Raw genomic sequence first — 26,842 nt, 5'->3', positions numbered from 1 at the left:
AGGAAAGCTTCACTGAGAATTACGCTCTCAGTTGCCGAGACGATAGTTAGCATAGCCTTCAGCTAAGTCAATTGCTACGACCTAGCAAGGCGCCATTTATCCTTTGCTATGTATCTAATGAAGCATGTACAGTAACAAGACCAATGTTCACCAATTGTGGATTAAAGTTAAGTATTCTAGCAGCTACGTACTTTTCTTTATAGCATTCATTACGTATCCTGTTTCAGACCTCACGCCAGCCTGCGTGAGTTTAAGCGCGTACCCTTCGGTTACCCGTCACTGTGGATTGGCTGTCTTGCCAGTCCACAACATCTTCCAAGTGTAGATTCAATAGTGGGAGAAAAAGACCACATCCCTGTCTTACTCCCTTTTTAATCCGGGCACTGCGCTCTTGGTCTTCCACTCTTATTGTTCCCTCTTGGTTCTTGTACGTATTGTGATAGCACCAGGCTTTCCTTAAACCTTACCTCTATTTTTTTCAGAATTTCCAATATTTTCCACCATTTTACATTGGCGAAAGCTTTTTCAAGGTCGACAAATCCTATGAACGTGTCTTGGTTTTTCTTTAGTCTTGCTTACATTCTGAACGGCAACGAGAGAATTGCCGTTGTGGTTCCTTTCTCTTTCCTAAGCCAAACTGATCGCCACCTAACAGACTCTCACTTTTTTTCCAGTCTTCGTACATTACATTTGTCAGCAACTTGAACGAGCCCTTAAGCTGATCGTGCGATAATTTTCGCACCTCTATCTCCCGCAGTTTTGGGAACTGTGTGGAAGATGTTTTTCTAAAAATATATAGCCAGTCTTACTTATTCTGCACACCATCATGATTAGTGGTTTTGTTGTCACTTCTCCAAACGATTTTAGAATTTCCGATTATATTTTTTCCATCCCCTCTGCCTTATTAGATCTTAAGTCTTCCAAAGACATTTCAGATTCCGATTCTGATATTTGACACACTGTCTCTTGCCTGACGACTACTGTTCCTTCTCTATCACATCATCAAACAGTCCTCTCCACTCTTGATACCTACAGTGTATTCCTACCACCTACTCGCTCTCTCCTCTGAATTTAACAATAGAATTCTCATTGCACTCTTAATTTTACTTTCGCTGAAGGCTGTTCTGTCTTTTCTGTATGGTGAGTCAGTCCTTCGCCCCATTATTTCTTTTCCGATTTCTTCAAATTTTTCATGCAGCAATATCAACTTAATTTCTTTACAGTTCCTACTTATTTTATTCCTAAGTGTCTTCTATGCTTGTATTCCTGAATTTACCTGAACATTTCTGCAGTTCCTTCTTTGGTCTATCAACTGCAGTATTTCTTCTGTTGCCTATGGTTTCTCCCCAGTTACTTACGTCTTTCTCTCCAGCCTCTATGATTGCTCCTTTTAGAGATGTCCATTCTTCTTCAACTAAATCACCTGCCGAGCTATTCCTTATGACAGTATTATAGCCTCAGAGAACTTCAGGCATACCTCTTCATTGCTTAGTACTTCTGTATGTAACATTTTTGTGCGATGATTCTCACTGGCTGGTCTATTAAACTTCAGCCTATCCTTCGTCATTACTGAATTATTGTCTGCTAGAGAGCGTGACGAGCTATAAAACTGAAATACTCGATCGAATGCGTTCCTCATCATCGTAGGCTATCACGTGCTATCAATTAAAGTGTCATGGATTGTAATCTCTGTTGCTCATTGCATGTGCGCTCTCTGGCTCCGCAAACTCTTCCACGTCGTTGAAAGGCTTTTACATCAAACAAAGCTTGTGTGACGACTGATTATACTAATTGTCATACGTACCTTCTTTGCCTTATCCACTTATGCACTCCTTACCGAAGATTCGTGGTCCTGTATGAAGACATTGTGAGAGTATGCTGTTTTTCTAAAATTTATTAGTTTCTTCGGTTATAAGAAGAGTATTGTAAAAGATGAAATTGAAAATTATCCTACAATTTAACAACATCAATGATCAGAAATTTAAAATATAACACTAAACCCGAAACGACTTTTGGAAGACACAGGAGATAAGGAGACCAAGACATATTTCTATATAAGCTGCACCCTGTTCAGGACATCTAAGCAATCTCGTTCTACTTAAATAATTATATTTTATATTTGTGTCAAAGATATTGCGTAATTTTTGCAGCACAAAACCGAAATTTTTCGCGATATTACCTTACGTTTAAATATATGTAGGCTAAATTGTCGTTATCAACGTTACTTATTCCAATGCGGAAGGAGAAAGCAATGAATTTGATGCGAACAAGATCAGCACGATTTCCATCTGGAGGAAAAAGATGACACTCTAAAACTTTCACGCTATGATGACCGTATAGGCTACCCCGTTTCCAGATATTAAGTATTGATAATACATCTGTTACTATTGGTTATCCGTCTTGAGCTGAGTGCAATTTAATTAAGATGGTGCAATTCTTTTTAATTAAATTGCAGTTAGCTCAAGACGGCTAACCAATAGTAACAGTTTTTAACATCTGCTGCGGAAGATAACCACGCAAAGAAACGTAACTGATCATAAACTTCTCCATAGTGTTTTTCAGGCCATGATGTACTTTTCCGCTATCTCCCTCGTGTTCGCTGTTGTTCCAGAGAATTACTAGTTCCAAAAATCATCAAAGATATTAACTTTGAGCTAATTATGTTCTTTTCATCCTGATTTTACGATCACTCCTAGTAATTTAGGACTTTTTTTGATAATAGCGTACTGTATATACATCAATATGAATAAAAATATGAATATTAGTTTGTTCAAAAAAAATTATCTCTGAAAGTTCTTCACTGACTGCTTACAGATTCTGAATTGACATTGCATTCGAATACGCGATTGTTTTTATATACCTACGGAAGTTCCACATCTTATAATACAAATGTTGAGCGTATTATACATATATTTATAAACGACATGGTGCTCCAATAGCTACAAAAACACACGCTTTTCGAATGCAAAATTTTTAGCAGTAAGTAAAGAACTTTCGCCGACTTATGCTTTTGAACAAAAAACGGTAAGTTTTTGCTAACAACGTATTCGTGGTAAATATTACATATACTATATCGTGCTGCAGTAGGTATATCAAACACGTGAGTATTCGAATGCAATGTTGTTTCAAAACGACAGAGCATTCGGTGGAGAACTTACATAGATATATGATTTTGTAAAAATGAATATTTACGTCTATGATAACAATAACAGTAAACAAGACTCAAAGTCAGAGAGAGGGGGGAAGAAATGAAGGACAGAAGTGTGGGAGGAAATGGAGATACAATGTGGAAAGAAGGAGATGGGCAGAGAGAGTGGTAGGGGAACATGGGCAGATAGAGAAAGAAAGACAGAGGAGAAGTTGGACACAAGAAGAGAGAGGAGGTTATGGACACAGTAAGGGAGGTAGTGGAAGGTGTAAAGAGAGTGGGAGGAGAAGATGGACAGAGAGAGGGGGCAGATGGTAAACAGAAACAGAGGAAGGAGGTGATAGAGAGAGGATGGAGAAGGAGAAATGCAAAGAGAGGGGGAGGAGGAAATGGACAGATACAGGAGAGAGATTAAAATTACGACGTATATCCAATTTACATACGTATTAGAAACGTGTGCTTTCTCTTTTTTTTCCTTTCCATTTAACCATACTAACAATAGCAAACTGCCAGGAGCAAATAGTTCAATAATGAACACATTCAGAGTAGCATCGGTTTGAACAATGAGTATTTTTCAAAAAATATATTTGTTACTCACATGCCACATATCCTGTGTTGTTCGTTTAAAAATGGCATAGTGTCGAACAGATTGAAGATGTGAAATGTATTTACCAGAAATGTAAGCATCTGTTTGCTGCCTTAGGTCCTATGTATTGTAGCTCAGAAAACAGCAGAGAATATTTTACGACGCGGCCACGGCGTGACGTCTATTGAATCGAGCCAATATTTACCTTCACAGAAGGTATATATTGTTGGCGTATGTAGTGAACTGTTGGTCTTCTAAGGCACACGCTTTGTGACTAAATGAGATGGGAGGGAAGAAAATGTAGGCGATTTCTATGAAGCATACGTTCAAAATATACTCACACAAGGTACTTCTAAAATTTAGAAATTGTCTTTCACCAGAAAATACCCCTGAATTATAATGAATATTTCGTAATGTGTGTTCCAGTCACTGTTGCAAAAATTTATTTTGTGATGAATACGACAGGAGACTAGCGAATGATATTGTTGATTGTTCTCTCAAAGTAAGGTAGTTTCAAGATATGTCACAGACAGTTCCAAACTTCATACAATGAGAGTATTTGGATTTTTAAACTATTATGTATTTGGATTGATAGAATTTACTAAGTATCATCATTATTCTGTCAAAACAAATTATTATAATTAAAGTGTGAATCACAGCTTAATGATAGAAATGTTTACTGGATTAAGATTATGAAGTCAACTATCCAGTTTCAGAGTTCCTACAGGCAGATTTTACCTTCTACAACTCTCTCTAGTACCACGGAAGTTATTTAGTAAGCCTTAAAACATATCCTAACATCTTGTTCCGACTTATTACCAGTGTTTGCTAAGTGTACCTTTTTTCGTCTATTCTTTGGAGATCGACCTCTTTTCTTAATTTATCAGTCCAGCTAATTTTCAACGTCCCTCTTAATACCACGTCTGAACAACTTCGACTGTCTTTTTTTTTGTCACACCTTTCCCAGAGCCAGATTCTCTTCCATTCAGCTCTGTTCTTCAAAACTGCATTCTCAAAAATAAATCCTATGGTCGATACTAGTATACTTCTTTTGGACAGGAATGTCCTGTTGCCTTAGCCTGTTTTTTACATCCACCGTGCTTCGACCGGCATGAGTTATTTTGTTTACAAGGTGACAGTATTCCTTAACTTCTGTTTCCTGGTCACAAATTTTGATGTTTATTTAGTCGGTAATCTCGCTTATGGTACTCCTCACTGCTTCTCTGAGGCTTACCTCTAACTAATATTCTGCACTCATTAGACTGCATATTCCACAACAGGTCCACTAATTCTTCTTAAATTTCACTGAGAATTGCCATGCAATCAACGAGTCTTATCACTGATATATTTTACTTTGAATTTTAGTCTCACGCATGAACGTTTCACTTATTTCCGTCATTTCTAATTCGATGGCGAAATACTGCATCACTGCCTTAAAACCTTTTGTACTTTGCAATCCGAGCCCTTCGTTCTTGATTTTTCATCATTACTTTTCCCTGTTGGGATTGTACATTGCATATTATGTATTTTTACTTTTAGTTTACTATTATTTTTCTCAGACTTTAGAATGACTTCCACTATTTTACAGTGTCGAGCGTTTTTTCTGGGTCCAAATGTCCAATGTTGGAGTTTTAATTTTTCCTATGTCTTGTTTCCTTTATAGAGAGCTACCTCGGAACTGCCTCTCTGGCATCTTTAGCTTTCCCAAACCTAAACTGATCGTCATCTAATAGTTCCTTTACTTTCATTTCCATTCTTTGTATGTTACTTTTGCCAGCATCTTAGATTCAGGGGACATTGTAGGAGGTGCCTGGGCCATGAGAATAAAAGGGTTGAGCCATTGATTGAATGGGTATTTCACTTTTTACATAACCATATCCATTTAAAACTTTATTATACATGGACTCACAGTCCCCTATCCGTAACGATTAACTTAATAAACAGCCAATGGTCCAATCGCCTGCCTGATCATTTCAGAAACAGCACACGCGACATAGGCACATTCTTCTGTAGCACAGGCCCACCAAGGTACTGACACCGAGAATAGGAGGTCCGTAAATACCTAATTAAGCTGTCTACAGCAAGCCCGCCCTATCGATTTATCCTGATACCGCAGTAAGAGAAGTACGCTCTGTGGAGCGCGAAACCTGTGAAACAGCGCGCCTCATGCACACAGAGCTGGGTCGGTTGTTGTCGAGGAAGCTGAGAGGGGGCACCGGACGCTCTGCTGCTGGCAGCTGCTCTGGACGGCGACGTGCAGAAGTGGCAAGTTATGGCCGCGAAGATGGCACTGCGTTCAGTATTGATGTATTTGGATTCCGGCCAGACAAGGGTGTGGGCGTCATTGTCATCGAGCATGACGTCATTACAGATACGGACAATCGACAGCTTGGTGAGCTGCACTTGGGAACTTTTATACTTGCGGGGCCATGCTAAATTTCTTAAACATATTAAGGGGTTGATAGCAGCAGTTGAAATTTTTATCAGTAACTTCAGATGAAACGGTGTGGTGCGCTGACGAATGAGGAACCTTTTCCCTAACCATCAAGTATTTGAGCTTAATAGGGAAGAAGCTGCTATTTCGATACTGTGACATCAGTACTTTTCTCGAAGACAGTTTTCCTGAATTGTCCAGTTGCATTAGAGGAATCGTGTACATGTGTGTGTGTGTGTGTGTGTGTGTGTGTACAGTCTGTTAAGCTAATGTCACTTCTCCGTTTGTTCCAGAAGCCTATTTAATTTGCCTTCCGTGTGATCTCTGGTATGTTTATGATGGCAGGTGACTTGGAGCAGGCTTGACCGTTCTGTGCCCGGCCCAAAGGAAAAGGGCCCACCAAACCAACCCTATTCTGGTTGTAAAAGAGGAAAACCATTACTGTTTGTAAATTACATAAATTGGTTCTCTGTAACCTCTTCCATAACTTTTGTTTCTTTTGTCATGACGTGTGAATTGTTATTGGTCATTCTGAGACTCTTCTGGTAAGTTCTAATTAATGAGGTGCTGTAGGCAACCAGTGTTGGTTAAGATATCTTTTGTGCATGAGCAACATGTTTTGAACACCTATGATGACAGTTGTTCCCTTGAAACGTAGGCCAGGGCCACGTTTTACTGAATGTTTTGTTTTAATTGTAGAAGTGAATGCCTGTTTCCTTTTTATATGTTCACTTAAAGCAAATTCTGTTTCTTTAAATAATCAGAAGGGAATCTAACTTAATTGCTAGAATGATGAATGCCTTTAGAATGATTGAAGCTCTAGTAAATTCACAGTAGAAATTAGGTGTATTTTTGTTTGCAGCGAGGAACTACCAAGGAATAAAAAAAACCTTTCTTGAAGGGGTTTTATAATAAATTTTAATTTAGAAAATTTTGGTCCAGCACCTTTCCTCAGTGACCATTACAAACGGTGTAGGCGTTTCACTAATCTCGATAACTGATCGACTCTCACGTTAGTTAGCCGCAATAATAATGAAAGACATCATAGCAAAATCTTCTGCTTGAACATTCGTTGGCACCTGGATAGCTCACTTTATATGTCCTGAAACAATCTCTTCAGACCAAGAGAGAAAATTCGTGTCTTCTGTATTCGATGTACTCTGTCACTTCTGCGGGATTATTCGAAACCGTACGGCCGTGTACCATCCACAAAGTAATTGAGCACTGGCACCACAAACTGAAGACCACAGCCATATGCTACAGTGGACAGAGGATGGAGGCTCTGCCATGGATACTGGTAGGCATTCGTAAGGATTTTATAGAGGACCTACAGGCTGTCCTGGTAGAAGTACAGCGAAGCTATTACACATCGACCAGAGTTTGTCCTATTGACACACAAAGCATTATCCTAATGCAATTACGTCATCCTGTGGTATGACAGTTCTACAGCCCCCATGTTCCAGACTGTTTCCAGTTTTCAAGTGGAGTCTGCATACCACCAGCGTCATAAGATGACAGACTCTCTACACAGACTCAACCTGGAAGAGTCCTCCGTGATCCCATCGTCTCATGCCATACGACTCCTAGCGGCCCACCCGTTACCCACAATTATCATACCTATGGCGACATGACATTCGCTACTCTTCAGTCTGGAGGCCAAGCATACATCATCCTCGATGTCCCGGGCTTCAACCCCAATGACATCAAACTAGTTGATAATGATCTCGTAATGGACGACCATTGCGACACTTCCGACACACCCACTACTATGGTTGCCAACATCCTCATCGATGTCAAGTGATTATGGCCACATGTTGACTATATGGTCTTAGGCGTCGCCTGCCAGCAGATTGTGCGCTTACCATCAAGGCCAAGCACAGGCTTCTCGATAGCTGTGACCACACTCCACGCCACCGACTGTGCATCCAACACCTCATGAGATACCGCCCAGCTGTTGAGCCCACTCTCACTGCCCATGCCCAGCATATCCTACTGCGGCTGCTCCCACTGGCCACCCACTCACCTAGCACTCTGTCTTCTCTACACGACCGCCGCCGAGTACCAGACGCCAAGAAAAGGTCCAGCTTTGCCCTGCATAGCAGACAGCATCGACACAGCCGGTCAGACGCATATGCACAGTTCGTTCACATGTTGCTAGGTGGACGCAACTCAACGTCTATTCACTTATTTCATTTTTCAAAACCACGATGCGTCATCCGTCCGCCGCAAAACAATTCTTGATTTTCCTTTCTTCTCGTTCTCCAGATCATCCTTCGTAACTTTCTTTAGCTTCCCCTTCCGTCAATATAGAACCATCCCATTACCTTCGTTTGCCTCCGAATACTTCGTATGCTTGATCTTCGATCAAGATTTAACTAGTCCCTTCCTCCAAGACGCTATTGTTCACTTGTTGACAAAATTTCTTCGTAGTGTCCCGTCTGACAGTCTTCCAGAAGTGCTGAAATTTAACCTCTTCGTATAATTGTCCCTCTTTCTCCTTTTTCTCCACACGACATCATAATGCGAAACCTGATTCGAAAAGCTTCTTCTCACAGTTGCTAGAATCGAACTTTCACGAACGGGTCTAGATCTATTAACACCAGTCACGTTCAACTTTCTTCCTCTTCATAGACATTGATTTTCACCCTGTGGGTCATCCTACTTTCTTTAGAGAAAGCATAAAATTTATGTTAATGCCACAGGAAGGGACAAAATCAAATCATACATTTGCGAATATACGTGTAAATTCCATTCTGGGTTTGTAGAGAAAAACATCAAAACAATGTGCTCGTACACCAGATCAGTATTACAACCATAGACAACAAATGAAGTAAAGAGTGTTAGTGGAATCATTCTAAGTTAATCACAGAGGAGACTCACTTCACCCTCATGTAATACATAATTCACCTAATTTCAGTATATTCTGGAGAAGCGTTGTAATAGTGGAACTTGATTTGGTGGATGATGTCCCGAAATGTGGATAAGTACTATAAACTAACGTTGGAAACTAATGTACTATTAAAAAAAATGTAAAAATTGTTTGAAACTGACAGCTGGTTGTGTTAAGTGACAGTTCACATTGAACGTATGTAAGTAATTTGTGTACTCGATAAATTACTGCGAAAACCCGGATTCATCAGTTCCCAGAAAAAGAAGACTGGGTTCGTTCCTTTGAAAGCAAGTGCCCCAGTAAGCACTTGTGCTCTTTTTCAAATGAAACGTTGTCGACGAATGTTTGACCATAGTGTTACTGACTTCCTCCTTCCAAGACCGTCATCTTATCTTCGAAGAAGCTGAAGTAGTAATAAATGAAAAATGATTCTTTATTTTAAAATATATGGATAAAAATTACTTGGTCAAGAAGGCTAAGGCACTTTTATTTGATAAAAAGTTTCAGCACAATGACAAACTATTTCCAGACATGAAACATGAAAAATTGAATAACAGAAATGAACAACTGCGAAATAAATTTTTTATTTCACTTTCAGTTCCTTGTGTACCAGCCACCAGGCATCACACATCGTCATAAACTGTTACGTTGAATCGCTCTTATTGTTATGCAGAAACTGAAAAAAATGTATGCAGTTCGTGACAAAAATGGCTGTGATCTTAACTAAAGTAAGTCGCCACGGTTACAAGCAATCTATCACTAGCCTAGCGTGACATTCCCATTGCTGCAGGAACAAGGCACTAGCTGCATGACGGAAGTCAAAGAACTAGCCACATATGCAGCGTTATCGCTATACGAAAGCGCTGTCAGATGGCACTAGTAGCCAAAGAAGTTTTACAGAGTCGTGCCTCTATAATACTGTACAGTACGCCAATGTAACGGACTTCCTATACTAGAACCAATTTTCCATTTGTGTAATCTGTGGAAACCATGTACCGAAAACAAGCTTTTCCTTAAGTAATAACGAAAAGAAAAGAGTCAGATAGAAGGGAATGAGAAGGTCAAAATGGAAAACTGCACAGTATTTAAGTACGGGAAAGTATGCATAGTGCCAATGGTAAAGAGCCATAATATTGATTAGTAAGTAGAGTAATACTGAACTCAAAGTCCCAATGTCAGTTATGATCAGTGTAATAAGTGAGTTTTCATGATGCCAGTAATTGCATGGATGACCTATGTTTACGTATGTACGTAATAAGTTATCAAAAATTAAAATTGCTCGGAGCACTATGTGGCTTAACATCTGAGGTCATCAGTCCCCTAGAACTTAGAACTACTTAAACCTAAGTAACCTAAGGACATCACACACATCCTAGCCCGAGGCAGGATTCGAACCTGCGAACGTAGCGGTCGTGCAATAAGTTATCACTAGACAGTACATGTAAAAGCAGAAACTGAATGTGCCCGAGGCAGGATTCGAACCTGCGAACGTAGCGGTCGCGCAATAAGTTATCACTAGACAGTACATGTAAAAGCAGAAATTGAATGACAACTTATTGAAAGCCAAGTAGTGATGATCTAACCATAGAGAAGAGATAAGGCCAAATGTAGCTGAAGGTCTAGTTGCTAGATACACAGTAATACATCTAGCAAAATGGCTCACAGGTAATACGAGGGTTTTGGAACTTTAATAGTGGCAACTATTTATCGATTTCAACTCGATTTCTAAACTGAAGGAAACACTTCACAGCATTCGTTTCAGAACTGCTACCAATGCGTCGGCAGTAGACGACACACTCGAACTGTCGTCACAACTGGCACTGCTAAGAGTATCCTACGACCTCCACATTGCTGGCAACGCCTTATACACAATGCTGGTGAATACTCTGAAGGGCAGAAAGTTTGAAACACGTGTCTATTTTGTACGAGATGCAAATAAATAATTGCCACCATTAAAGTTTCAACCATCGTAGTTGCATATATTGACATTCAGCATAAATTAAACTCATAAAAGCATAATAAGCTAATACCCATACAACAGGTGTAACAGGAATATCAAAATGGTTCAAATGGCTCTGAGCACTATGGGACTCAACTTCTGAGGTCATTAGTCCCCTAGAACTTAGAACTAGTTAAACCTAACTAACGTAAGGACATCACAAACATCCATGCCCGAGGCAGGATTCGAACCTGCGACCGTAGCGGTCTTGTGGCTCCGGACTGCAGCGCCTTTAACCGCACGGCCACTTCGGCCGGCTAACAGGAATATCAAATGATATCACAAATTCCATGTATATGAAATACTGAATAAATACAGGAGAGTCAATCGTGTGGAATACCTCACTAACAAGTGCTTCATATAAGAGAATCCCTTATTGAGACTTAATATAAATTATAGGAAATGGACCAACCAAGCTAGTCTGGCTTTATCTGTCACCGCGCTGGCACGCTCCTCAAGTTTGCTCCATAAACCTTCCGTGTTTACGCCAGTGTTTTCGTGTTTCGTGTTTGTTTATTGGCGTTTTTGCACGTGAAATAAGTGTTATAAATTGAGCTATTGCTCTTCGTTCGTACCGTCTTTCTACGTAGTGCCGCTGGGATTTCGGCGTTGTCCGAAATTTCTTCGCTGCAGCACGCCATGGCAAACTCCGTGAGAAAAAACACCGTGCTTTTCACCTTCGACAAGTACACCCGCCGAGTACAGCTCTCTGCACCTGAAATACACGACTGGATTACCGAGGTAATTGGCCTTCATTTTGAATCTGTTCATACCATGCAGCTAGACTTTGATGAATACTGCATTGCCGGCCGCGGTGGTCTCGCGGTTCTAGGCGCGCAGTCCGGAACCGTGCGACTGCTACGGTCGCAGGTTCGACTCCTGCGTCGGGCATGGATGTGTGTGATGTCCTTAGGTTAGTTAGGTTTAAGTAGTTCTAAGTTCTAGGGGACTGATGACCACAGCAGTTGAGTCCCATAGTGCTCAGAGCCTTTGAATACTGCATTTTTGTAAAGTTTAACGATCCCGTGAGTGTAGACCGCTTTCTGGAAAAATTTGGCTATGAAACGGAATTTATACACCGTGATGGTACTAAAAGTACTGTAAAACTCAGGAATTCCGAGTCTGTAATTAAAAACGCTAGGGTTTTGAATATACCCATAGAAGAAGAGAACTCGAAAATTAAAGATGTCCTTTCAAAGTATGAGGTTATCAGGTAAATCGCAAACGAAAGGTGGGCTTCGCATTTCAAGCTGCAGTGCTTTAACGGCATTCACTCTGTGGAGATGGAAGTGAAGGTGACCATTCCCTCCCACATCTATGTTGACGTCCACAAGGCTCACGTTATGTACTCAGGGCAAACCCCTACATGTCATGTCATGTATGTAACGAGTCTGGCCACCTCCGTCAGGACTGCCCTCGCCGTGTTTTTGTGCTAAAAAATAACGATACGTAACGCCGGAAATTAACACTCAACGATCTGTTGCCAGTCAGTAATACAACAGAGCCGGCGGCAGTCGTGGCTCCCTTTACTGCCTCTGAAAATGTTGCACTTAATGTTAATGAATTTTCGCCTTCAAAACCTGCATTAACTGCTGAAATTACGTCCTGTGAAAGCTAGATTCCCACTAAAAAGCGTCCTCTAGAGGCCACTGAAGAAAATGTTGATAAGAACTTTCCCTCTGTAATACCTGTTGCCAGGAAGCCGAGGCCAAGTCTTGAAGATCTGTTGGAAGTGGAAAAAGGAAATTGAATGCAGGTCGATGTGGCTCCCACTTCCGAACAAGGAATTATACCGCCACGAACAGATAGTGTCGCAGCTGGTAGTGACCTTTCACAGAAATGTGACCCTGAGCCTGAGGTCACAGCTGCAATAACCGCATCAAGTGCACAGCCCATACAGGGCGAACAGTACGAGGAAGTACCAAGTAAACAACCTGGTGACTCCGAAGCGCAACACCGCGTCGAAGAAGGGAATAAACAAGCATCACCGCCTCACCAGCAACACAACACAACAGACAACACCCCGGAGCCAAATACTGACGACTCGCAAGCCACCGCCGTTGCGCCAGACGGCCACCGTCGGAGGCTGCCACCGAAGCCAGGTCTTGCTGTCGTGCGTCATCAAGCGAAAGCCACACCAGAGAAGAAAGAAATCAAGAAAATGAATATTAAATATCATGTCATGTGGGCCAACACTGACGAGGAGAAGGAGAAAGATCACACTGACTTATAACAATGCATTGTCAGGTTTTCAGGATAATTTTCTTTTCAAGCACTTTGTTTGAAAGCAGTAAAAAATTATCTAAGAAGTTAGTACATGTAACTGGCACACAGCTTGTAATGATCGTTACTTGTAGAGATGCACGTTGCTGCTATAATCATACCGATCCTCATCCCAAATAGCTTCTTCTGGTATGTCTGTGATGCAAGCTTATGGCATTACTACTATTAACATTAATAAAATACAGTCACCCTTGAAATTGGCAGCACTAAAAGAATTCTTGTACGAGTCTGGGACTGATATCGCGTGGCTACAAGAAGTTGCCATTACGGTATTTCGGATCCAAGGCTTTTTTAAAATTGTTAATGTTTCTACTGAAGCCATTGTCGGTACAGCCATTCTTATAATGGAAGACATTCCGGTGACTGCAATCGAACGACTAGAATCAGGAAGAGCCGTAGGCATAAAAATTTTCGATGTAACCGTGCTTAACCTTTACGCCCCATCAGAAAATTCCCATAAATTGGATCGTGCTAAGTTTTTTCAAGATGAACTTATTTATTTATTGAGGAAAAATCCGTGTTCTCTTATACAAGGTGCAGATTTTAATTGTGTTTTAAACCAGAAATATCAACAACCCAAATTTCAACTACTCGCCACAGTTAAAAAAGTTAGTAAGTGCTCTACAACTTAAGGATGTTTGGGAACTTCAGCACCTGACGTCAGTCGAGTTCACGTATATAACCAGCGACTCCCGCAGCAGACTAGATAGAATTTGCGTGTCACCCAATTTTTTATTAACGGCTGAAACTGTTCCCGGGTGTTTTAACGATCACAGTACACTTTTAACTTGCTATAATTTGCGTGTACAGCCACCCCATCGATTCAGAGGCCAATGGAATTTGAATATCTCTGTTTTAACTGACGAAGAACTGGAACAGGAATTTAGAGCAGCGTGGACTATGTGCCTCCGCATAGCAGACAAGCACCCATCAGTCATTGACTGGTGGACTAGGAGGTCTAAACCAAGGCTGCGAAAAGTTGTCATGCAGTATAGTGCAGCGCGGCACAGGAAGTTGAGGAATACAATGGAGTTTATAATATCAACAGGAACATGGTGACGTAATTCGTCTGAATGATATCAAAAAAATAAAAGCCAAGTTATTAAGCATTAAACGGAAACAGATGGAGGGACTAATAATTAAATCGAAAGCCACATCAGTAGTAGCAGATGAAACAGCTTCTCTGTATCTCTTGGTGCGGCATGCTAAAAACAGACGTCAAACTTTTATTGATGAAGTCCAGACGCATACTGGTAGAAGGCTCACATACCAGAAAGAAATGTACTGGTTTTATGACGACTTATATGCCCCTACCACAGTAGACGATTCAGCTCTCGAGGACTTTCTCACTATTTTGGGTCCACAATTGTCGGGAACAGAGAACGCTGTCATCCTGTCAGATGAAGTGCATGAGGCAGTGCGTAACTCACCTCTCAAAAAATCTCTGGGACTTGATGGCCTCCCTGTGGAGTTTTAGGCCTGCTACTGGTGTATAATTGGGGACAAGATCACTTCAATGGCGAATGAGGTCCTGAACGGAAAAGCGGTCCGTGCAAGGTTTAAGGAAAGTAAAACAATAGTGATTCCTAAGAGTAAAGGCAAAACCAACTTAAACCATTCTCGGCCTCTTTCGCTACTAAATTATAGTTACAAAATAATTTCGCGTGTTATCAACAAAAGACTCTCTGCCTTTTCCAACAAAAAATTGAGTCATCATTAATCTTGTTCTCCAACCGGAACGATATTCGAAAGTCTATTTGCATACAGAGACGTCATTGCAATTACCTCAGTGACAAGTATAAAATGTATTTTAATCTTTACAGATTTCAGCAAAGCTTTTGACCGCGTTAGTCATAGATACCTCTTTGCGACGCTGTCAAGATGGCTTTCCACCCTCGGATTGTCAATATGCTAGGATATATTGCAACAGGTATAAATGCGAAAATAGCAATCAATGGCCAAACATCTAACTCCATACAGATAAGGCGAGGGGTTCCACAGGGCAGTCCCTTATCTACGTTTTTGTTTTCCGTCTCTTTAGAGCCCTTTCTCCCCGCTGTCTACGCAAGATTAACAGGCATAACATTGAGTGGTGGGAAAACTGTCATACGAGCTTATGCTTATGTCGTGGATGTTGTAATAAGGAATAAGGAGGAGGCAGTTACACTGGAAAGAGAAATCCAAAAGTATTGTCTAGCGTCCGGAGCGATAACAAATGAAAACAAATGTAAAATATTGAATCTGAGGGGCCTAGATCACCTCCGATTGGCATGGGCAAAACAAGACACCAAACATAAAACTTTAGGAATAACCTCAATGGTATGTCAGATGAGGATGGCTGCTTTTAACTGGACGGAAAGTAGGAGGAAAGTTCATGGTGCTGTAATGGAGAACATCACTCGAACTATGGACCAGGTGCAAAAAGTCGGATTCATCAACTCCTACATTTTGCCTAAAGCGTATTTCACTGCGCAGATATTTCCGATCCCCAAAATAGTAGCGAAAGGGATCATGTCCAATGTTACCAATTATTTATGGCGAGGAGACATATTGTACTAGATATCGGAAACGGGGGCCCCGATTTCTACATCTACATCGACATCCATACTCCGCAAGCCACCAGACGGTGTGTGGCGGAGGGTACCTTGAGTACCTCTATCGGTTCTCCCTTCTATTCCAGTCTCGTATTGTTCGTGGAAAGAAGGATTGTCGGTACGCCTCTGTGTGGGCTCTAATCTCTCTGATTTTATCCTCATGGTCTCTTCGCGAGATATACTTAGGAGGGAGCAATATACTGCTTGACTCTTCGGTGAAGGTATGTTCTCGAAACTTTAACAAAAGCCCGTACCGAGCTACTGAGCGTCTCTCCTGCAGAATCTTCCACTGGAGTTTATCTATCATCTCCGTAACGCTTTCGCGATTACTAAATGATCCTGTAACGAAGCGCGCTGCTCTCCGTTGGATCTCCTCTATCTCTTCTATCAACCCTATCTGGTACGGATCCCACACTGCTGAGCAGTATTCAAGCAGTGGGCGAACAAGCGTACTGTAACCTACTTCCTTTGTTTTCGGATTGCATTTCCTTAGGATTCTTCCAATGAATCTCAGTCTGGCATCTGCTTTACCGACGATCAACTTTATACGACCATTCCATTTTAAATCACTCCTAATGCGTACTCCCAGATAATTTATGGAATTAACCGCTGACCAGCTATTTTGTAGCTACATGATAAAGGATCTATCTTTCTATGCACTCGCAGCACATTACACTTGTCTACATTGAGATTCAATTGCCATTCCCTGCACCATGCGTCAATTCGCTGCAGATCCTCCTGCATTTCAGTAAAATTTTCCATTGTTACAACCTCTCGATACACCACAGCACCATCTGCAAAAAGCCTCAGTGAACTTCCGATGTCATCCACTAGGTCATTTATGTATATTGTGAATAGCAACGGTCCTATGACACTCCCCGGCGGCACACCTGAAATCACTCTTACTTCGGAAGACTTCTCTCCATCGAGAATGACATGCTGCGGTCTGTTATCTAGGAACTCTTCAATCCAATAACACAATTGGTCTGATAGTCCATATGCTCTTAGTTTGTTTATTAAACGACTGTGGGGAACTGTATCGAACGCCTTGCGGAAGTCAAGAAACACGGCATCTACCTGTGAACCCGTGTCTATGGCCCTCTGAGTCTCGTGGACGAATAGCGCGAGCTGGGTTTCACATGACCGTCTTTTTCGAAATCCATGCTGATTCCTACAGAGTAGATTTCTAGTCTCCAGAAAAGTCATTATACTCGAACACAATACGTGTTCCAAAATTCTACAACTGATCGACGTTAGAGATATAGGTATATAGTTCTGCACATTTGATCGACGTCCCTTCTTGAAAACGGGGATGACCGGTGCCCTTTTCCAATCCTCTGGAACGCTACGCTCTTCTAGAGACCTACGGTACACCGCTGCAAGAAGGGGGGCCAGTTCCTTCGCGCACTCTGTGTAAAAGCGAACTGGTATCCCATCAGGTGCAGAGGCCTTTCCTCTTTTGAGCGATTTTAGTTGTTTCTCTATCCCTCTGTCGTCTATTTCGATGTCTACCATTTTGTCATGTGCGACAATCTAGAGAAGGAACTACAGTGCAGTCTTCCTCTGTGAAACAACTTTGGAAAAAGACATTTAGTATTTCGGCCTTTAGTCTGTCATCCTCTGTTTCAGTATCATTTTGGTCACAGAGTATCTGGACATTTTGTTTTGATCCACCTACCGCTTTGACATAAGACCAAAATTACTTAGGATTTTCTGCCAAGCCAGTACATAGAACTTTACTTTCGAATTCATTGAATGCCTCTCGCATAGCCCTCCTCACACTACATTTCGCTTCGAGTGATTTTTGTTTGTCTGCAAGGCTTAGGCTATGTTTATGTTTGCTGTGAAGTTCCCTTTGCTTCCGCAGCAGTTTTCTAACTCGGATGTTGTACCACGGTAGCTCTTTTCCATCTCTTACGATCTTGCTTGGCATATACTCATCTAACGCATAATGTACGATGGTTTTGAACTTTGTCCACTGATCCTCAACACTATCTGTACTTGAGACAAAACTTTTGTGTTGAGCCATCAGGTACTCTGAAATCTGCTTTTTGTCACTTTTTCTAAACAGAAAAATCTTCCTACCCTTTTTAATATTTCTATTTACGGCTGAAATCATCGATGCCGTAACCGCTTTATGATCGCTGATCCCTGTCCTGCGTTAACTGTTTCAAATAGTTCGGGTCTGTTTGTCACCAGAAGGTCTAATATGTTATCGCCACGAGTCGGTTCTCTGTTTAACTGCTCAAGGTAGTTTTCAGATAAAGCACTTAAAAAAATTTCACTGGATTCCTTGTCCCTGCCACCCGTTATGAACGATTGAGTCTCCCAGTCTATATCCGGCAAATTAAAATCTCCACCCAGAACTATAACATGGTGGGGAAATCTACTCGAAATATTTTCCAAATTATCATTCAGGTGCTCAGCCACAACAGCTGCTGAGCCAGGGGGCCTATAGAGACATCCAATTACCATGTCTGAGCCTGCTTTAACCGTGACCGTGGTGGATATTCGAAATAAAGCGTCTGCTCTGTTCCTCAAACGGACTTACCGTATGCTCAGACAACTTCCACAATGTATAACCGCAAATCTCTTTCAGGCTGTGACAACCCATAGCCTGCAAGCACCGATTGATGTGCGAAGGATTAATGCCCGTCTGCAATATGTGAGGAACTTTTTCCTCGAAGCAAGTTATCTTAGTGACGAAATCGGAAGCAACAAATGTATCACAGCGCGCGACATCATACTTGAAAGGAAGTTAAATGAGGGCTGAAACAAAATTGAAACGAAATTTCCTAATTGCGACTTGCACGCTGTATGGCGGAACATCAACTATGCCGGGCTGTCTATAGACGCCATATCAGCATGGTACAAAACAGTTGACAACGTCATCAGCACCAACGAGAGATTATACGGGAACGGTTTAAACCAGACACACCTTTGTGGAAAATGCAATCTGGTGGATACACTCATCCACAGATTCAACTGTGGCGGCAACGTGAACAACTGGAATTGGATCAGGCAACAAATCGCCTTTCTCACCAGATCCTTGACGGAATATATAACGCCATCGCTCCTCCTGAGACCAGACATGACGTACTTTCCGAAATTAAAAACCAACGCCATTAGCTGGTTACTGAGAAAATATGTTAGTTATGTCATCAACAAACTTGGATCGGATAACAAGATAGAATTCCGCCTTTACATGAAGTGTGAATACGCAAAAATCAGCACGTACCGCAACAACAAGAAACACTACGGCAACATGCTGAAGATCATCTTTGAAAGAATGGGTGTCGGTTAAATATATGGAACCACTACAACACCTTGAACGAGAACGAACAGAAGATAATTAAAAGTCACTTCTGTTATTATTATTATTTACTCTTACCTTGCTTCCGAAACTTCTATGTTACACGAAGGGTTTTTTCAAAACATTTTGTTCAGAATTACTCGTGTTCGATTTCCAAAGTATTTGTGTGATTCAAGCAGAATTGTTAAGTCTTAATCAGTGTTCAGTTTATACTCAGAGAAGAGGTTTCATTGTCTTTGATACAGCGGAGAATGGGAGTTTTGTGTTAAGATTTCTGCACACTTAGTGCTATGACCCAACAGGGGACATGAAAGAAGGGGTGGGAGGGGTTTGGGCCTCGACACACTGGCAGTGCCGTGAAGAGACCCCACTGCTAGTGCGGCGTGTACCACGCCCTGACCTTTCTTAAAAAAATAAATAAAAATATATAAATAAAAATAAAAGAATGAGATAAAATATGGAAAATAGTGGTTAGCACGTGGGATTACTACACGTAAGGACACGGGTTCACGAAGAAAGCGGTCTAAAAAAGTTTAAAAAAAGTTGGTAGAGCACTAACCCACAAAAGGCGAAGGTCCTGGGTTCGAGTCTCGAAAAAAGTAATAGAAGTGGTGCAGTGGTTAGCACACTGGACTCGCATTCGGAAGGACGATGGTTCAAACCCCCACCCGGCCATCCTGATTTAGGTTTTTCGTGATTTTTCGAAATTGCTTCAGGCTACTGCCGAGATGATTTCTTTGAATGGGCACGACCAGTTTCGTTCCCTATCCTTTCCTAATCCGATGGGATCGACGACGTCGTTGTTTGGCACCCTCCTCCGAATTAGCCAACCAACCTAGTAAATACATAATAAATTTAGTAAAATGAACAGCTTACAAAGTAAGAATAAATGGAATATGAACCTCATCTAGAATATCCATGTATATACATTAACCAGCTTGTATCTTTAACGTTAAAAGCAAAGTGACAAGGTTTAAAGCCTCTTGTCACTTTTCGTTTAGTCTTAAGGCTAAGGCTACAAGCTGACTATTCTATACACATGGTATTTTAGCGATACTGGCTTAGGATTTTTTATCCACATATTTTAACATGATACACCGTACATCTTCCTATATGACAGTCTGAAATATCAACGTTCCTTATTTTGCTTGTAACTGGAAAGACTTCCTCGTATTCTGTGGGGCATATAGAATTTTCTCGTGATTACCTAGTGAGCTAGAAAAGAAATGGATCATTTCCAGCTACCTAAGACATTGGAAACGTCAAAAATGATTAATAACAGCCATTAAATATTGAAAACTTAACTGATGATATATTAGTTATTTGAAGTACATAACTAGTTATCGACATTAAGTGAAACGGTAAGATAGGGTTACTATTGAGCCGCGTTTAATGCATCCAAATGCAAGAAAGAGCAGCTATTTACGTAGCTGGAATTTTGCCCAGCCAAAATAGTCTCCTTTCTCGGTAGGCTTCGCGAGTCGCACTGCGGCGTTCGATAAAAATAATTAGCCAACGCCGGCCAGGCGTGGGTCTTTGAGCCAGCCAGAGGGAAGAAGCATCGGGTGTCCGTGTTCTTTTTGCCGATACAACGGCGGGATAATAGCTCGCGGGAAAGCCTAGCAGGTAATAAAAGTCCAGGACTGAACAGGCGCACAAACCCTGCAACCACGGCGACGCAATTTCCCGCTTCGATGACCACCGGCATTATAGGTCGGAGCCCGGAATGTTCCCTTATCCGGTTTTGGGACGGGGCTGCCGAAGAGATTTAGGAGTCTCCTTTGGAAAAAAAAAGTGCTCTCTTCTTCCTGTCACGACTCTGAAATCTTCCGTAACGTTCGCAGAGCACACAGTAGCTGCGGAGAATTCTATTTATAGCTACAACAGTTAATACACCTGAAGCATAAGTGAAGCAATTTAACCTAAAGGGTGGCGCACGAAATGTGTTACCATTTTGTTTTTGAATATAAACTTTAATGACAATACAATCTGAAAGGAACATATACTACATTGAAGAGCCGTCCATGGAGATTTGTTCTAACTCAGCACATGCTAAATATGTCCACCATTTCGTTTCCTAACTTCCTTCAAACGAACACTGAAGTTAGTGATTATCCGATGGTACATGTCTCCCGTAATGTCACTGCAAGTTGAATAATAAGTCTTCTGAGCTCCATTAAATCACGTGGACGTTTTGGGAAAATTTTTTCCTTTAGGTACCCCCAAAGAAAGAAGTCTCATTGATTGAGGTCTGGACTATTCGGGGGCCAATTTCGTCCTTCATTGAAGCGACCCGGAAACCTCAGTGAAATGATCTGCATGTCGAAATGCTCGTGTAAAAACTCCAACACAGTGTTTACAGTATGTGGCCTTGCTGCATCTTATATGAACCACTGCGTGTTGAGGGCAAGGCAGTAGCAAGAAGGAGTGGAATGAAGCTACTGCGAAGCATGCTCAAATAACGCTCGCTGTTCACAGTTTCTTCAAAGAAAAATGGTCCAATAAGTCCGTGACTGGAAATTGCTGCCCACGCTGTAATCCTCGGAGCATAATGTCGTCGTTCATGAAGCACTTCTGGGTTTCAGTGGCCCAAAAGCATACATTTTGTTTGTTAACCACAGCGTCTAAATGAAAATGCGCCTCGTATGAAAACCAAACGTTGTTGAGAGTTTCTTCCCCATCCTCCGCTCAATGAGCAACAGTAGTCTCTGCTGCTTGTGTTCTTCGGTGACCTTCTGTGCACAGGTCATCTTGTATAGGTACATATGGAGGTCACTTTTGAGAATGCGTTGAACGGAGCGTCTGGATATTCTCAGTTGCACTGCTGCCTTTCTACACGATTTCCCGGGACTTCTCTGCATAGCACTCGTACCGCTTCAATATTCTCCGGCGAAGAAACAGGCTTAGGCCGAGGTCGCTTCGCTTCCAATACTGGTCCTTCCTGTACACATTTATCGTACAACCTGTGGATGGTCTTCTTGCAAGGGACCCATCGTGTGTTAAACTGTTGTCGAAAACGCCTCTGAGTCACAACAAGGCTTTTCGTTTCATGGAAAAGTAACACAATTGGCGATCGTTTCTGTGTCGTCAGTCTTCCATTGTTAGTCATTGCTGCATACTCGTCTCTTAGCGGAAGTATCTCGTAACTCATTTACCCAAGCGGGATATCTAATGAGCGTCGTAAATTGTGAAAGAAACAACTGGTAACACATTTCGTGCGCCACCCTGTAGAATAACATTGACACTTCAATCCTGATCGATTTATTAGCTATATGGATAACTGTTAAGAATGCTGAGTTCTAACGTTTACTAAAAAAAACCACGCAAAATCATATGACCGTACATATCTAAGTGCTTGTGGATAAGCCTTTCTTGAAACAAAACCTTCACTATCCAAGGACCACAATGTCAGTTAAACAAGGCATGTATGCTACACCGGTGTGGAAAAATTCCAAAGCGGAAATATTAAAAGGAAGAAATGGAGAAATGCGCTTGATGACGGTCGCAGACAACTCCTAACATTATCAGAATAAATTTTCGCTCTGCAGCGGAGTGTGCTTTGATTTGGAACTTCCTCTGCGGGACAAGTACTCGAAAACGGGTCTTTTGCCTTTGACAGAGAATTGCTCTACCTAATGCGCTATGCAAGCACTAGCAACGACTATCGAGCGAGGAACCTTTTGTCGTCTGCAGGCGACTACTTTACTGAAGTAGCTGTCTATCTGCGATCCACCAGCATAGCCTTAGCTGTGGGGAGGGTTTCGACTTGTGCCAGTATACTTCAGACGGTAGTTCAACTACCCGCGAAATACAAAGTTACCTGGTTCCAGAAACTGTCCGGCACACAGTTCTCTGGAAATTTGTGGTTAGGTCTTATGGAACCGAACTGCTAAGGTCATCGATCCCTAAGCTTGCAACCTACTTAATATAACTTACGCTAAGGACAACACATACACCTATGCCCAAGGGAGGACTCGTACCTCCGACTGGGGGAGCCGACACTGTTTTAATCTGCCACGACGTCAGTATGTATCGTCCATTATATTGTACAGTCATTTCACCTAATGCTCGTTACCGTTCATAGTTTCCATCTCGTGACACTGCCAGAATAATGCATGTATGCTTTTTAAGACCAACTCATGTACAACACTGACTAATAAACCATTCACTCTACTGCGTGACACAGGCTGGTTCAATCCCTCACAAACGCAAGGAAATCTTGATTTCTGTTTTATGGCATAGCTACACTGACTCAGTTGGGCATTTATTTATGCAAAGTAGCAACAAAAGCTCATGTGACGCAGCATGTGAAAGTTGCTGTATTTGGACGGGCTACTCCTGTAACCGAAATATCAGATCTGAAGATGGTTCTAGATGAACCGAAACCGGTCATATGAATAAACATTTTGCAATCAAGACGGATTATGAGTAACATCGTAATAATCTGTTTCATAACTTCAGGTTCCTAATCAGGCATACCATAATCGCTACGTGTTCAGTGACTGTTTAACGTCCTTACTCGCATTGTCTGAAAAGGCATACACTTCATCACAGTAAAGTTTTTTCAATAGTTGTTCGACAACTATCAGCAGATGACGACATAAAAGTTTTCTGGGTATGGTAACGCGCCATAATGTATAAACTACTGCTGCTGCAGAATAACCGACGTTTCGGCCACGCTTGCAGCGGCCTTAGTCAGGGTCTACCAGTAGACCCAGAAGAAGGCCGCTGCAAGCGCGGCCGAAACGTCGGTTATTCTGCAGCAGCAGTAGTTTATACATTATGGCGCGTTACCATACCCAGAAAACTTCTATGTCGATTTACTCTGGCCACGGAAGGCTACGCAATTATATAAGCAGACGGTGTGCTCATAAATGCCCATAAATTAAGAAAATAAGCTGTTTTAGAGATATCTGACGTATTTCATCGATCGATGTGCCGTATCATTTTTGTATTAACGCTCTACTGTACAGCTGTTATTACTATGTGTGGCATAAATTTGTTACAGTAATTTCATGTAACATCATACTGTTCGCACTGCATTGCTACGTAATCTACTATGTGTCCATAATAGAAATTTAGTGTGTGAATTTGTGTGTTCGCTATGAAGGTGCTTTGTGTTGTGACTAACCTGGTAAATGAACGTGCTTTCTGTTTGTCTTGAGTAATTCCATTCCACTCACAATGTTATTATAACTATACATTGCGGCCATCACTGTCGTACAGCATTTTAACCGCCAATATTTCTGTAATTCCTTGCTGGCCGCTGGTGGCCGAGCGGTTCTAGGCGCTTCAGGCTGGAACCGCGCGACTGCTACGGTCGCAGGTTCGAATCCTGCCTCGGGCATGGATGTGTATGATGTTCTTAGGTTAGTTAGATTTAAGTAGTTCTAAGTTCTAGGGCACTGATGACATCTGATGTTAAGTCCCACAGTGCTCAGAGCCATTTGAACCATTTTTTTGTATTTTCTTGCCATAATGTTTGCTTACTAATCGAGCAGTCGAGACTGAAAGAAACTGATCGAAGACTTTCCAATTGCCATTTTTCTTCCCCAAAAGGTGAATGTCATTCCCTTGTCGAAAATTGTTTGCATCTGATGTCTACTTTCACTGTCCGCTCTTACTGTCAGTTTGGGTGTTCAGTTAATGATACTGCAGCTTGCTATGGACCTGTGACATCAGCTTAATGTGATGGCTGCTTATAAAGAGGGTGATAAAAATGCCATACGTGGCCGTCGGTACGTGATTTCTCATTTCAGTTCAAGACAAAAGTGTAACTAGAAAAATCAAGTCCGACCATCAGGTTTAATATAGAACGTGTTTTAAAAAACGAGACTCTGACAACACTGTAATGTGCACTCAGCATGGCCAAGATGAGGTGGCATGAACATTGGACTGTGCGGGAAGTGCCCCATTTGCGCAGTGAGACGAGAAAAGCTGTGGGGAAGGACATGCGGACTCGCCGATCTTTGAGTCGTGTTTGTGCGAAATATTTTTTTTCATTTAAGTCATCAAATTTTGTCTACTTTACACCTCCACAATACAGCACCCGGTGTATTCCTTTTTGTTGCTGTTACCTTTGTCTAAACAATAAGACATAGGCCAAACATGAATTTCTTAGAGGGTTTAAGAATCACATTGTTTCGTTCATGATATAAATGAAGCCAAAACAAAATAATATTTTATACAGCAACGTTATCTGTATGTAATAAAGCCCAGAAAACAGGCCCGCCACACTAGCTTGCACATTAGGCTATGCACAACAAAATCAATCTGAAGGTTTCACGACCAGGTTTATCTTCATAGAGCCGGTGCGTTCACTTTAGAGAAGATGTTCAATGCGATTACCTTGAATTTGGAAACACTTCGCCTCTCGCTTGATCATACTTTGCTGGATCATATTTATCACACATCCGTCCATCAGTGTCGAGGCGGCAATCACGTTGCCTATTTGGTCGTGTAAAACTATGGGTTAACTACTACAGGCTTGTTCCTTTAAGAGTTCTCACAAATAAAAATCTAGTGGAATAAGGTACAGGGAACGTGGAGGACAGAAAATGGAATCTCCACGACCAATCCATTTCCCCGTAAACGCTTCGTTAAATAATTACATTTTATGTAAAACATTCTCGGTATTCTTGCCGCGTCAATTCGGGATAAAATCTGAAGCTATCAACGATAGCTTCCATCGTCATAGCCAGGAGCAAGAGACTGGATAGAGGAAAGAGAGGAAATCCAAAGAAAAGCAGCGCGTTTCGTTAGAAATCATTAAGTGCTCAGCTGACAGCAATGGCAGACGCTTCTAGAGAGCCGTTCTGGGCAACGCCATGGCTCATTGTTAAAATTCCAAGAGCAGATATCCCTGTAAGTGTCGACTAAAGGTAGAATTAGAGAGATTGGAGTTCACCCGCTTAAATTTTGATTAATAATCAGAATTGGCGGCCGAATACTTTCAGAATAAGAAGTCACGCTCATTCAGCGTAATGGCCTCGACAAAGATGGCAGAGGAGCAAACAGGGGTTCAGGGCACCCTCTTATCGTTTGGGTGGGAAACTGCCCGTAAAGGCGGAAGAATCAGCAATGATCAACGGCATGAGAATGCAGGTGGCAATAGAAACCACTGAATTCAAGACATACAACGTGTATCCACAGGACACGTGGCCTGTAATTGAAAAAGTGTCATGACGATCTCTCCGTTGGGAAAATATTCCTGAATAGTCCCCCATTACGATCTCCGGGTGGGGACTGACCAGGGGGAGGTGACCATGAGAAGAAGATTGAATAACCAGCGACAGGATAACGTCCAACAAGTCGAAGCACGGAATGTCAGGAACTTGGACGTGGCAGGAAACTTAGAAATGCGGAGGCTCAGTCTGTATATGGTACGGGTCGTTGAAGTGAAATGGAATGAAGACAAGGACTTCCGGTCAGATAAGTAAAAGGTAATATCAAAGCAGCACAAAATGGTATAGCGGGAGTAGGATTCGTTATGAATAGGAATGTAGGGCAGAGAGTGTGTTACTGTGAACACTTCAGTTATAGGGTTGTTCTTATCAAAATCGACAGCAAACCAACACTGACAACGATAGATCAGG

The sequence above is a fragment of the Schistocerca piceifrons genome, chromosome 4 (genome assembly GCF_021461385.2).
Source record: "Schistocerca piceifrons isolate TAMUIC-IGC-003096 chromosome 4, iqSchPice1.1, whole genome shotgun sequence".
Classification (NCBI taxonomy): Eukaryota; Metazoa; Arthropoda; class Insecta; order Orthoptera; family Acrididae; genus Schistocerca; species Schistocerca piceifrons.
Note: the sequence above shows the minus strand (reverse complement) of the source record.